The following is a 13,620-nucleotide window of genomic DNA, read 5'->3' as shown; positions in this document are numbered from 1 at the left end:
GCTTGAGTGGGGGTCTGGAGGTGTGTGCTCTGGGGGACCTGTTCGTGTGTGGGTATGAGCACACAAGGTGCCCTTGTCCTTGCTGAGCACCTGCATGGAGGTGCATTTGGGGACAGGGGAGGCCGTCATCCCTCTCCCAGCTGTCAGAGGTCTCGGGTTTGGGGTGAAGTGGTTACAGTGATGCGGGAGAGCAAGAGCAACCTCAGCCCTTGCCCAGCTTCGCTCTGTCTGCGCTGGGAGGTGATCGGAGTTCAACAAAGTAAGTGTGACAGGGGGTCACCCTGGCTCTTCCTCCATTGATTTCTCAGGGTGACCCTGCCTGGCTCTGTGACTGAGGACATGGGTACACTGCAGTGAATGAGTGTACCAAGTTTCCAGTATACAGATAGGGATTTTAGATCTTGGTGCTGACTACTTTCTCATTTGATGATTCGCATTTTAGTTCTGTTTCTTAGTTGCTGTTGTCAGTGGCGATGGGAGTTTGCTTTCTAAGCCCAGGCTTTGGAGCAAACAGTTGTAATTCCTTTGAGAGAAACAGTGGTGCCTCAGATTTAACAACTAGAGAAGCAATCACCAGCAAGTCCTTCCTGCAATACAAGAAAAAGAGCTTGTTACTGGGAATGTTGATTATAAAGTGGTAAGAAGTGTTTTGTAGCATATTTGTCAGGATTCCCATGAAGCGTTCAGAGGTGAGCCTCATCCTGCAGAAAGTGCAGTTGTGGTGGATGTCTCCTGGTCAGTGCTGCTGATTTCACTGGCAGTCTCGCAGATGTAGCTGTATGCGTGTGGTTTTAAGTGAGTTCCTGAGTTGTGCCCTACACCCTGCTGCAGTTTATGTGAAAGTTAGTACCTCCTATGTGCTTAGTGAAGTTAAACTGAAAGTAAAAGTCCTTGTAGTTACCGCTGTCACTTGCTGAATGCCAGTGTTATGTTTTTGAAGGTTGCCCCCAGTGTGTTTTCCCTTGACAGATGGCTCCAGCTGATACTTGAAATATATTTTTGATAAAGGAAAAAGACTACCATGAGTCTCTAACTTTGCTCATCAATGACATACCCACATTGCTTGCATCTTCACTGCCTGAATCCTAAGGAAAATGTGGCTGTCAGTTACCTGACAAAACAGTACTTGTGTGCGGTGATTGCCCTGCAGGTTGTCTTTCACCTCCTGTTTTGTGACAGTGTCAGATGTGCAGCTTTTATGATAGCAACTCTTTCCACTTAACTTTGGAGAACTGAGGATTATGTTAAGTGGGAGTTACTAGGAGAAAGAGGAAGGCAGGCGTGCTGACTGCAGTTGCACCCTGGAGTTGTAGATGTCACTTGGGTTTTCAGTCCACTTCAGTCCACAGAACTGCTTTGCTTTCAAAATTTTCCATCTGTGTTAGACCATCCTGGACTGTCAGTGGCTCAGGTAAAGTTAGTTTGAGTTTGCAAAATGAATGCCGTAATTAACACTATAATAGAAAATTGCAGCACAACAGTAATATTAATCCCTTAGAAGGTAAGGTATTCACCTTTTTAGAACTTAAAACCTGGTTTTAAACATCTATTCTGATTTCAACCCCAGGCAGCCAGAGTAAGGCAGTGTCAGAGCAGTAACAACAGTGTCTAAATCAGTGTTCTCATTTTCTTCAAGGCCTGCTACCTTGTACTTGATGTTTCAGGTAGGGAGACAGCTTTGAGAATTGCTGACAAGTCTTAAAGCATTAAAGTAAATTTGTGTTTAAGGACTAGCATGCACTTAGTAATCACTCTTGAGCACTGTAAGGTGATAGTAACATTACTTGAAACTGAGACGTTACTGCCAGTTCAACGTTTCCCACACCTGAAACAGAGATGTTATTTTCTGAGTATTCTGGCAAATACACTTTTGTTTTGTGTCAGCTGAAATGATGACTAACTCTAAAAACATCTGAGTGAAATCCTGGCTGTACTGAAATCCAGACAGAACTCTGTGAGCATCAGTCTTTGCCTCGTAGTGTTAGCTACTGACTCATACTCCACTTAGGTTGCCGTGAGGCTGCGTATTGGTAAACTTTCTTAATAACTGTGGTTATTAATTTTTTAGCATTACTGCCCGATATAACTTCAGTAATGTCTTTTCTGGGAAGTACAGTGATGATAAAATTGGGATATTTTCTGTTAATGAAATGGTACTTAATATTTGTGATTTTTCTTTATCCTAAACTGTGATCTCTAAAAATAGAAATTTATAGAAATTCAAATATAAGTTGCCATGGTAACGTGTTCGGGGATAGTGCATGCACAAGATTATTCTAGCAAGACCATCCAGTGATGTTATATAAATAGTGGAAGTAGTTTGTTTACTTTATTTAAAATTCTAAGAAAAATAATGATTCAGTTTTTAAGTGTATGCAGTTTGATATTTAGATGGTGACATCTGCTAAATGTGGGGTTTGTAAATATAAAATGTAATTCACAGGCATACAATTGCTTTGAAACCTGCAACACTTTCCTTTGTTCCTCAAGTTCAGGAGTTACATCTGAATATTATTTCTGTTTTCATTTTATCATTTTTGGATTTCATAGCCTGTGAAATGAAATTAAGGAGTACAGCGGTACTCCTCTCACTCCAGGCTTAATAGAGCAATCATTCACAAACTGCTATGTGACAGAATGCTATTAGGTAGCTATGGAAAGCTACTGGCATGAGATACTGTCATAGGAGGAGAAGGACGGGGCAAACAAATCTTTCTGTGTGTTGGCTTAAACATCTCCAGAACAGACACTTACCTGGTTCTTATTGGAATCAAACATGTATTGTGAATTTTGCTAGTTAATACCTGTAAATGGTACATGATGGCTTATAAGTGCAAAGTACTTATGCTTTAGTAATTGCAAAAATACATCTAAATAGTTTGTAGGAAAGTACAAGAGACATAATTTAGCACTGAGTTTAAAAGAGTGTGTGCAGATGCCCAGCAGGACCTAGAATGTCAGTGCTAGTCTCAGATACCGTATCTCAAATTAATTAAGCTTCTAAGGCTTTTACTTTTGAATAACAGTTGAAACATGATGCTGTTCAAAGAAGTAATTAGTATTTGTCATTGATTTTTTTTCCTAAGGATTATGGATTACTCATGTACTTAGTGCAGCAACTCAAAAATTGGCCTGTGATTCACAAAGTTTGTAGCTATATATCCTTCACTTCCTGAGAAGGCTTGAAATCTGCCCATGCATAAGGGGACAGCACCTGTGAAGTCAGGTAGCTTAGCAGTGTAGGAGTCAGTGTGGCCCAGGACACTGGAGTGGTGCTGCCTGCGACACCGTTGCTGCTTTCAGCAGCTAGGGGCAAGTTACACAACCCTGCTGCAGCACAGTCTTTTTCTATAGGAAGATCTAATTACTTTGTTTATAAGGGAAGGATAAAAACTAATAGGCAACTGTTTGTAAAGTTTGCTATGAGAATATATTGGATGAAATGCAAATAAACCCACAAAAGTCTTGCAGTCCAGGCATCAAGATACACCTTGCAAGTGTTCATTAAAACTCTGATCTTATGCTACTTCAGGAGCAGCTGGACCTGAGCGGTGTGTTGTATTTAGCTGGATGGAGATACAAAGTTCCCATACACTGTTTTATGCGAAGTTATATTGTCAGAGACTCCTTCGAGTTTCCTATAACATCTACATCAGCTTTGAACATTTGGTGGGGTTGGTTGTAAGAAGAATCATCTGAAACAAGTGTCATGAGAGAGAGGGAGAAAATAATGATTTTATAGATCCCCTTGAAAGGCTAAAGCTACAGAAATTATATTGGAGAGCATTTTTACCAAAGATACGCCTTTATTTCATGGTTAGCTTATGTTTTCTCTAGGTACCTAGTTACCTGTCATGTACAATGGTGAACGACCACAGTGGGTTATATTTTTAGGGCTTTGGCTTTTTGTGGTGCAACAGTTTTTATTTTTGGTGGAAGCAATGCTGCTGGGTTGGTCTGAAATATCGTGAATAGAGTGGTGAAGATATGTTCATCTCAGAATACATGTTTGTAGATTAGTAGTGAATAGCAAAGTTTGTTTGCCATTAGCATTAGAAAGGCCCTTTAATTTATAAGTGGAAATCTTTACTCTCTGTCTTTTATTCAATAAGGAAAGGAAGTATACTTTAGATTTTACCACGTAATAATTGAGTTATGCAGACATCTTCTGTCTGAAAATCATATGAAGAAAATAGTAAAGGTTGATAAAGAAGCTGCCAAGAGGGTATTCCGTTTGCCATGTTGGGAATCAAAATGCTGACTTTATGTTTAAGAGGTAAAAGAGTCCATTACATTTAACTGGTGAAAACCAGTCATTTTGCTTGAAACATTTAGCTTATGGGGGCTGTCATTTTTGACTAAATAGCAAGATTTATTCCTAATGACAAAAATCGTAATGCATCACTGTTACAGATATTCATAAAATCTGTAGCTTCATGTGTACATGGGCTGACTAATTTGCACTGTAATTTTTATTAGTGTACTTCGGCTTGCTGGCTTTTAGGAGTCTGAATTGGAAATAGTATCTTGACATGACATACTGAGCATAAACTAGCTTGATCTACCTTAAATGTAAATGCTCTCTGATGGTACTGGCATATTGGTGAGGTAAAATCAGCAAGATTTCTGCCTTCCGAACTTCTGCCTTTTCCTCTACAGCTGTTCTGCCTGATGCTGCTAGTGTTTCCATGGAAACTAGCCAGCTCTTGGCTTCCTCTTCCCATGGAAAACAGCCTTCTCGCTGTCACTTAGTCATCTGGGAAAAGCATTTTGTCATGGTTCTGACATAAATGCCACAGAGATGATCTGTACTATCATTTCAGAAAGAGATGCTGTTACATATGTGCACGTGCATATGGCCGGCCTCATCTTCCACCAACTCTAAAATGATCTGGTTACATGGACTTTGGCTGAATTTTCTTTGGTATCACTGGGAATGGAAATCAGATTAACACACACAGCCCAGGATAATAATAGCGTGAGAAGTATTTTTCCGTTGAGGAATCTGGCAGACCACATGCCCTTCCTGTATGTAGTTAATGCACAATGTGATGTCTGTCATGTTTGTTTACAGTGGTAAAATTCTTAAATGGTTTACTCTGGGGTGGGAACTTGTCAAACTGATTACGATGGTAGGGGGAGGAATAGCTCTCAACTTCTGGTGAATATTGTACAGGTTTCAATGCTACCGTCAGATGAGGCATCACATTATCATGCCGCTGTCACATGATGCAGCCAGGATACGGAAAAAGTGATGTAAGAAAACTGGTATATTGAGGTCTCTATATTGTTAAAGTTCTTGGGACTTAGTTCAAGGTAAATGTATCAATCAATACCCTGTGAAGGACCCAGCATTGTTGCTTGTTTTGATGAATTTGTGTTGAATCATAATCAAAGAAGTTCAGAACACAGACTAATCCCAAATCCTTTATTAGTTTCTTTTGTTGTAGTAACTTCAAGATAATTTAAGGGAAGTTGGTGTGAAACTCACTTGTTCTTTTCTTCCTCAGTGGCAGAAAGTGACCGTTCTTTCCGTATGAAGTTACCTTGCAATTGGGGTAAAAGGATCAGAGAAAAGGCATCCCTATGAAAGTTTTTAATATTTTAATAATCTCTTCGGAAGTGCTGTCCAGTCTTTTTAAGATGGCAAAGGCAAGGTCTTCTCATTTCCAAGGGCTGTTCCAGTGCTCTTCATTTCTCCAGAGACGACTCCTGCTCATCCTGTGCTTCAGACTCTTGGCTCATCTTGGGGAAACAGTTTCCTTCAGCCACAACTGGAAAGAAAGGGTTTATGCTGTTATATTTAGCACCAATGGGGATAGTGTGTTCCTTTTTAATTTTCTTTACTAAACTCTAAGACCTCACTTCTGGCAATGTGATTTATATAAGCTTATTGGTTCATTGCAGAAACTTGTAAGGAGTTCTGCATTTTCATTTATTTATTTACTGTGACTAAAGTAGTTAGGAGAATAAAATCTAGATATGATAATATTTGGAATATCAAACTATCAGTTATCATTCTGGTTACTATGTTTCTTACAGTGATACAGTTCCTTCACACATGCTCATCTTTAACAAGCACACATCCTTCACAGTATGAATTACTAATTGCGTAGGAAATAAAAGTTTGATTTTAAAGCAATGCTAAACAAGGCTGTGCAAGAATTTTAGGTGGAGAGCAAATAGGGGAACTATGTTCACTCCTACATACATGTTTTGTTATTTCCAAAGAGCCTTTCTCTTGGTGCAAGGGCTGAAACTTGAGGATATTTCACACTGAAATAAAGTGGTGAACACAATATACAGCTGTGGAAATGTGTGTGGATATACTAATATAATCTTAGCACTGGTGATACTTACCAACATGATAAAAAGAATTCAAGTTGTGATGACCTTGTACATTTTCTTCCCTATCCTGACATAAAGCATGTATATGGTTTAACTAAATGGTAGTATTGTTAGGAATGCTGTAGAAGTAGCTGTAGAAAATGAACATGAAGTCACATTTTATTATTCTTTTTAGTTCTACAGATGTGTTTAATTAACATCTTTGTTGGTACTTTATGATGACTAAAGCACTTTTGAAGGAAAAACTCCACTTCCATCTGTTAATCAGTAGTGTTAAAAATAGGATGCCATCTAATCACATGAAATACAATTTCTTGTGATTTGTGATTTGCTTTACAGAATTTTTGACTGAAGTGGTGACTTGAAGCTTAAAAACCATATTATACAATTACATATTTTAACCAAGTGTTGTTTTTTCAACCCTCTGCCTTAAAGTGGAAAATTCTGAGATGTTGCTGTGGTTTTGGTCTTTTTTACCAGTAGGTTAACTACTACGGTGATCTGATCGTCCTTTCTTACTACAGACAGCTTTCTGTCGTTTCTTAGTGTTTCTAGGTGAACCTTACATATTAGGTCTTTGATATGCTCATGCAAAATGCTGTAAACAGAGAATGGCCTCTTACCTCAGTGCTGAATAATGTGGTAAAGTTCATTAATATACATTAAATATACAACACAGTATCATCTAGTCTTATTTCTGAAATAAGTATAGTTTCTTAAGTGTTTTCTTTTTTATCTAGCATACAAAATGACTTTTTTTTTTTACTGTGCCTGAAAAAGGGTAAGTATCCTTTGAAGTTTGTGGGTTTGGTTTTGATAATTTGTGGGGTAGTGGCTGTGTAGCAGTAATCTTCTTTTTAACTGTTTAATCCTTATCCTGAGGGAAATAATTCTTCCTTAGGAATGGCTTCCATCACACTGAAATGCTTGCTTGCATGGAAGCACAAGGCTATTCTAATATTAGGGATCTGATAGGTAGTAGGTGGGATTTCAGAAATCAAATTCTGAAACTCAATTAACAGCTGAGAAAATTCTTTTTCAGTCAATTGCATCAGAGAAGATAAAGTTCAGTAGAGTGAAAAAGAGGACTGCAGAGCAGTGCTGCAAAATGATGTGTGCAGGTTGAGGATGTGTGCAATGATGAGCAGCACAGGCTGAGTTCCTGGCTATCCTGCAAGGGGTCTGTGTTGGTGCCTGCAGCAGCATGGGGTGAACGTGTTTAACCATGCCCAGTGGCATCCTGCTGGTGGGTGCTCTTCCTTCAGTAGAGGGAAGAATAATGTCTTCTAATCATATTTCATTCAGCCTACTTCATTTCTCAGATCAGAAATGTTCGCAAAATATATTAGGCTTTTATATACTGTCTACTGTAAGATTAAGGGTAGTCAAATATATGTTAATTAGTATTTTATATTAAAGCCTGTGCAATAATGGAATTTTAAAGATTTTTTTTTTTTGAAGTAGTAATAAAAATTATTATAGAACAAGGTAAAGGATGTTTTTAAAGTATATGAATGGGCATAAACTTGCTTTGTTCTTAGACAATACCAAAGGAGAAGTCCTCATTAATCCTTGATTTTACATAGGTATTCAAAAATTCTTTGTACTTTTTGAGCGAGCTGTTTTATATTCTACACTGGCACTTGGTAGTCCTTTACCCATATGAATGGCAATTATTTATAATGAGTGGTTTCAGGAGTATCTTAATTTTCACGTGAGAATGATTGTTAGGTGCTAAAAAAGCTAACTTAGATTTTTATTTTATAATTTTTTTTTATATCATCCCAAGTCTTCATTTCTTTACCAGAACAGGTAATGAAACACTGGAACAGGCTTTCAGGAGAGGTGGTTGATGCCCTAAGCCTGTCAGTGTTCAAGAGGCATTTGGACAATGTCCTTAATAGCATGCTTTAACTGTTGTGCAGCCTAGGTGGTCAGGCAGTTGGACTAGATGATTGTTGTAGGTCCCTTCCAACTGCAATAATCTATTCTAAATAAATGTATTCTGGTGTTCCAACTTTTTTTTTCCTGACAATGGAAAATGAAGTCCTTCACTTAATTATGATGTTTCATATTTTCATGGTTTAAAAAATACAGTTTATATAGTAAATTGACATCAACAGTTGGTTTTTTTTTTGGTAGAAATCAAGCGGGGTCAGATTTTAGTGCAGTATTGAACATCAGCTCTACTGTATAACTCACTATCTGTTCGTTATCTTGTGATAATTTACACTAAACAAATTGATTTAAACACACTAGGCATCTTCATTCCTTGACCAGTAAATTTTATTACTGCCTATATTCGAAGCTATCTGAATATAGTTTTGTATTTGAGGATTAAGGCCTCTGACAGCAGGCCAGAATTGTTTTCCTAATTGCCTAGGTGATATACCTGTGCGGCTTGGAGGAAGAAATGGTTGTGTTTGTCATTTGTCTCTGAAACACACACGCAAAGCTGATGTTGCAGTGACCTGTGAATGCTCAATGGAATTTGATGCATTGCAGCTACAGGGCCTCCTTAGTTGGACATTGCATGTTGTAAATTGGTGCCTCAACAGCAGCCTCAATAGCAGAACAATTGAGCTGGGGGAATGAAAGAGGAGAAATTATTTGATAAAAAAGGAAAATTACATCTTGGTGAAAAATGAGCCATTATGGACTGAAGCAAAGAATGTATTTTTATTATTTTGGTTTATCACAATGTAGCCAGCCAAACCTTAAAACTGGCAGAGGCATTTTGTATTGCATATAAAGTTTGTTTTGTTTGTTTGTTTTTTTTTGAGTGACGTTCATTGCTTTAAGGATATAAGACCTTGTTTTTCTTTGAACTGCAGGTTTATCTACTTCGTGTTGCAATTGCCACTTCCTTAAAGTGAGAAAGGCATTTTGATCTTTTCAAAGTGACTCCCCTAATAACTAGGTTTATCACACACATTTTGTAAACGGCTGCTGTAGGTAGGTACCATTTTGCAGTCAGTCTCCACCTCAGTCCAGGAGCGGTGACAGGCACAAGTGTGTCTCAGAACTATCTCTGGAGGCTCTCAAAGTTGGTTGTTATCTGTTTCCTCATTAGATATCTATTTTATCTAATTAGCCCCGCCACATTGCGGTCAGAATCTTGCACTCTTACTGAGCCAGTGGCTGGCTATTCCAGAGCTTCTGAATCAATGACTTGAAGTGAATAAAATAAACCATTCTATGCTTCTTTGAAGTACAATGCCAACTATAGATACTTCTCTACTGTTAATACTACTGTAAGTAGCCGTGTTAGCAGCTCTTTGAAGGCATCATGGCATGCATCACTTACTGACATGAAACCCTGTAAAAATTTCAGAGATATTGTATTCTCAACAATTTAAAGACATTTAAATTCAGTATTTGGTAGCAGAAATGTACCTATTAGCTCACAAGTGTGTATTTCATTAACTGCATCCTGACATATTCATGAGATGAAGGCAGTCCTATTTGAAATAATGCCTGCTTTTGTTCAAATACAAATAGTTGTGTGAGGAAAATGTTATCTGTTTCCTTTTCATCTAATGATTTTATCTATTTTATCTAATTAGTCTTGTAGTAGTGAAGGCTAAAGGAAAATGCATGACCCAAATTTTTCATTGCAGTTCTACTGTTCAGACAAGTACAGCGTAACAACTGTGGGCACTGCAGAAACAGGGAAGAAATGGGAGTCTGAAACAAGGGAGGAGAACATTTGTGGTCCTAGTGTTCCCAAACTTCAGGTGGAGTTTTTGTCCTGAATATCTTGCTTTATTAGGCTATAATCTTTTACTGGATATACATATGTGTTACTATGTTGGTTTACAGTATTTTGTAATCTGGAGAGGGACTTTTTACGAGGGCATGTAGAGACTGGACAAGGTGCAATAGCTTTAAACTGAAAGAGGGTAGATTTAGATCAGATTTTAGGGAGAACTTCACTGTGAGGGTGGTGAGGGACTGGCACACGTTGCCCCGAGAAGCTGTGGCTGCCCCATCCCTGACAGTTTTCAAGGCCAGGTTGAATGGGCCTTTGAGCAACCTGATGTAGTGGAAGGTATCCCTGCCATGGCCGGGGGATTGGAATTGGATTATCTAAGGTCCCTTGCAATTTAAACCATTCTATGATTTTGTTAATTATGTTTGATGACAGAAGTAGTGCTCCATTCTTTATAAGTTTTATTTCACTAGAGATGGGAAAAACCCAAAGCTGTTATGTAACTAAACAAATCTTGCTTTTTGTGAATGTATATCTGATGGGTGACTATCATGGCCAATTAAACTTTTTCCTGCATATTATAAAGTCTCATTTGAGTGCAGATTTGTTGCTGTCAGAAGGTTCTGAGCGCACTACATTTTTTTTTCCTCAATGAAGGTTTTAGATTTCTCCCTGTCTAAATAGGCCGCTTATTTTCATAGACCTGTAGAGATTTAATTGTTTTCAAAAATCTCTATCCTTTGGTCTAACCTTGTTACAAATGGCCAGCTGGTTCAGAGCTCTTAGGTGGGGGATCAGGAAGTCTTTCCTTTAAAAAACGAACAGGGAAGTAAGCCCAGCTTACTGAAACTAAACAAGGTAAAGTTGCTTTTCACTTGAAAGTCCTGACAGCTTGGGACATCTTTTCCCAAGAAAGCACTTGCACTTGCAGTTCTTACATCAGAAAGCATAACTGCTGAAGTAATTGGAGCTCAGGAACAGCGTAAAAGAACAAGCAGAAGTTGAAGGACTGTTATGACTGGGAGGGGGTTTGGCTGCTGTAAGGAAATGCTTTCACACTTGAGAGCTCTGTATTATGGCATGCATTGGCATTTATAAAATACTTAATTACTCCAAAGCAAACCAATATTCTGTGGTGTCCATTTTATTGAAAGCACATATAAAATGTGAACAAGGGTACTGTTCTTTCTATGGCTTTATTTCAAGCATCCTGATGCAACTAATTATATTGATTTTTATATTACATTTAAAAAATACAAATTTATAACTATTTTCCTTTTATAGCATTACACAGAATGACTGAAAAACTTACAAAATGGTCAGATTCTGCTGGTAAATTACCTAAAATTGTTCTAGAACCCTACTGACTGTATATTGTAAAAACCGATATATTCTTCGTATTATTTTATAAGACATTTTAAGAAAATCGTCTCCCAGGGATGCAGCTTTCCCTTCTTCAGCTGTCTGTAAGGGGATATCATTTTCATCTGGTTGTGTCGATCTTTGAAGTGTTGCAACCTGATTTATTATTTGTTTATATATGTATTTTTAGTCATTTTTGTAAAAGGAAGAGAGGATCAGTTCAAGCCAAGTTCATATGTCTGTTTTTGGGAGGAATACAGAGTAAAGAGAAGCATAAAACGATGAAATCCATATTTAAGTAGAAGATGAAAAAAAAACATATTACAGTGAAAGCTGTGAATGGTGTAGGGATTATGTTATGATGAGCTCATTTGGTCAGGCTAGGAGGGACATGGAAGGTGAAGAGGGCTCAGTGACTAAAGTGCTAGCAGGGAATTCTGGAGATCCAGGTTTATGTTGTTGTTAGGCTGTAGCATCATCTGTACTTCACCACACCACTGTGGTTCATCCTGTCTGCAATCTGGGAAGGTATGGATATTCTTTTCCCTTAGAAAATTAAAATGTAACTTAAAAAAATACACAGTGCTTAAATAATGCACCAAAATAAAAAAAGGGGAAATATATTTTATTTGGTGACTGTCAAACATGGTGCAAAGGAGAGCTTTGGTACTTTTTAAAGGAGATTGGCTATTGTTTGGTGGTTTCTGTGCCTGAAGATCTAAGTATATGTAATAATTTTATGGTCCTTTCTATTTATTTATTTTCCTCCTTTATTCCCTTTTTTATTTTTTTTCTTCTTTTCCTTTTTTACTTTTAATTCAGTGACTCTATTGTGGGAGTAAGCTGGGACTCTGTAGTAATTTGCATATATACAGTAATGAGTATGAGAGGAAGTCCTCACAATATATTGATAATTTTGTTTGCAGAGCAGAGTTGGAAGAGTGTATTCAGAGAAGGAGGCATAAATCCCACACCTGAACAGTATAGAAAGAAGAAAACTTTGAATTGAGTAAGAAAACGTCTATTTTGTGAAGTGACTGAGGCAGGGTCTACACAGGAAAAGACTCTTCAGCCATGTTAGTGGAAATTGCTTTGCAAGGAGGTGTAATTAAGGTGGGGTTAGGCACAGATGTAGTTTTCCAAAGTTTTTCCTCTAAAACCTACTGTTAGCATTTCTGAAATAAAAAGTTTCCAGAATTTAATATGCCTGGAAACAGTGTAATTCTCCATCTTTCTTATAGGTTGCTGAATGTTTGCAAAGACATTTGACTTTGCGCCTGTAAAGTTAAATTCTGCCACAACAGAGCAGAGAGTCTTAAAATGAGAAATATTGGTCTGTCTTTACAGTTGGCTCTCGTACCAATTTGGTCTGCAGTATATTAGAAAGACTTAAATATTTTCAGTGATCTCACATGGATTCTTGGTTGAGTTCTGTAGCTGCTTTTGAAGTGTTGATTGATGGTGAGCCTTAGCCACCAGATGTGGGGGACTGGTTGAGCTTGCTGGCTGTACTTCTAGGGGATACATTTTAATTAAAGGGAAAAAAGGGCAAGATCCCAAAGAAATGCCCAGTGTGAACAATACTTCAAGTAGCACTTAAATGTGTATTTCAGGACCATTTGCATTTGGTTAGTGAAAGCTAGCTGCTATTCTCTGCTGCTTTTTAATGTGCTAATTAGTTGTGCTCAGCTACATAGGTAATTAGTATTGGCCAAACACACAGCAGTGCTGTAACTGAGTTACTGTAAATTTTGGTGAGAGATTTTTCCAAAGGAATAGATAATACCTGTTCCTTAATTCTGAAAAACCACCCATCTTTGCGTCCTGCTTCTCATGTACAAGAAGAGAGTTCCTTTCCCTGTAGAAATGACTGAATTCTTCCTCTATGTAGGTGAGTGCATTTTCATGAATAAGGTGTTTTACAGTTTGTTGCAGAACAACGTCAAACATTTTGCTAACTTAATCAGAAATCTGAATTGTTCTGTGTGGTGAAAGCCATGGAGAGCAAGAGTATTGCCATCAAAATCACTGAAGTGCTTTGAAGATCTGCCTTTGCAGATCCCTGGAGGCAACAATGATCTTAGTTTGACTGTTTTTTTTCCTTCTCCCTCTCCCCAAACCTCCCTTCCCCATTCAGCATTATATTACTTTTACATATCAGAGAAGCTATACCGAATTATTACAGGAAATTCTTCGAT

The 13,620-nt window shown here is 37.9% G+C and overlaps 1 protein-coding gene across 9 annotated transcripts in view; it reads left to right on the top strand.

The window, feature by feature from the left end:
- KCNC2 (potassium voltage-gated channel subfamily C member 2) overlaps positions 1-13,620 on the top strand; it is a 104,615-nt gene that overhangs the window by 2,193 nt on the left and 88,802 nt on the right. The window lies entirely within an intron of this gene.

Source organism: Pezoporus occidentalis, unplaced genomic scaffold (genome assembly GCF_034315485.1).
Source record: "Pezoporus occidentalis ecotype Australia unplaced genomic scaffold, CSIRO_AGI_Poc_V1 ctg17, whole genome shotgun sequence".
NCBI classification, from domain to species: Eukaryota; Metazoa; Chordata; class Aves; order Psittaciformes; family Psittacidae; genus Pezoporus; species Pezoporus occidentalis.
Note: the sequence above shows the minus strand (reverse complement) of the source record. Positions and strands in the feature narration are given on the sequence as shown.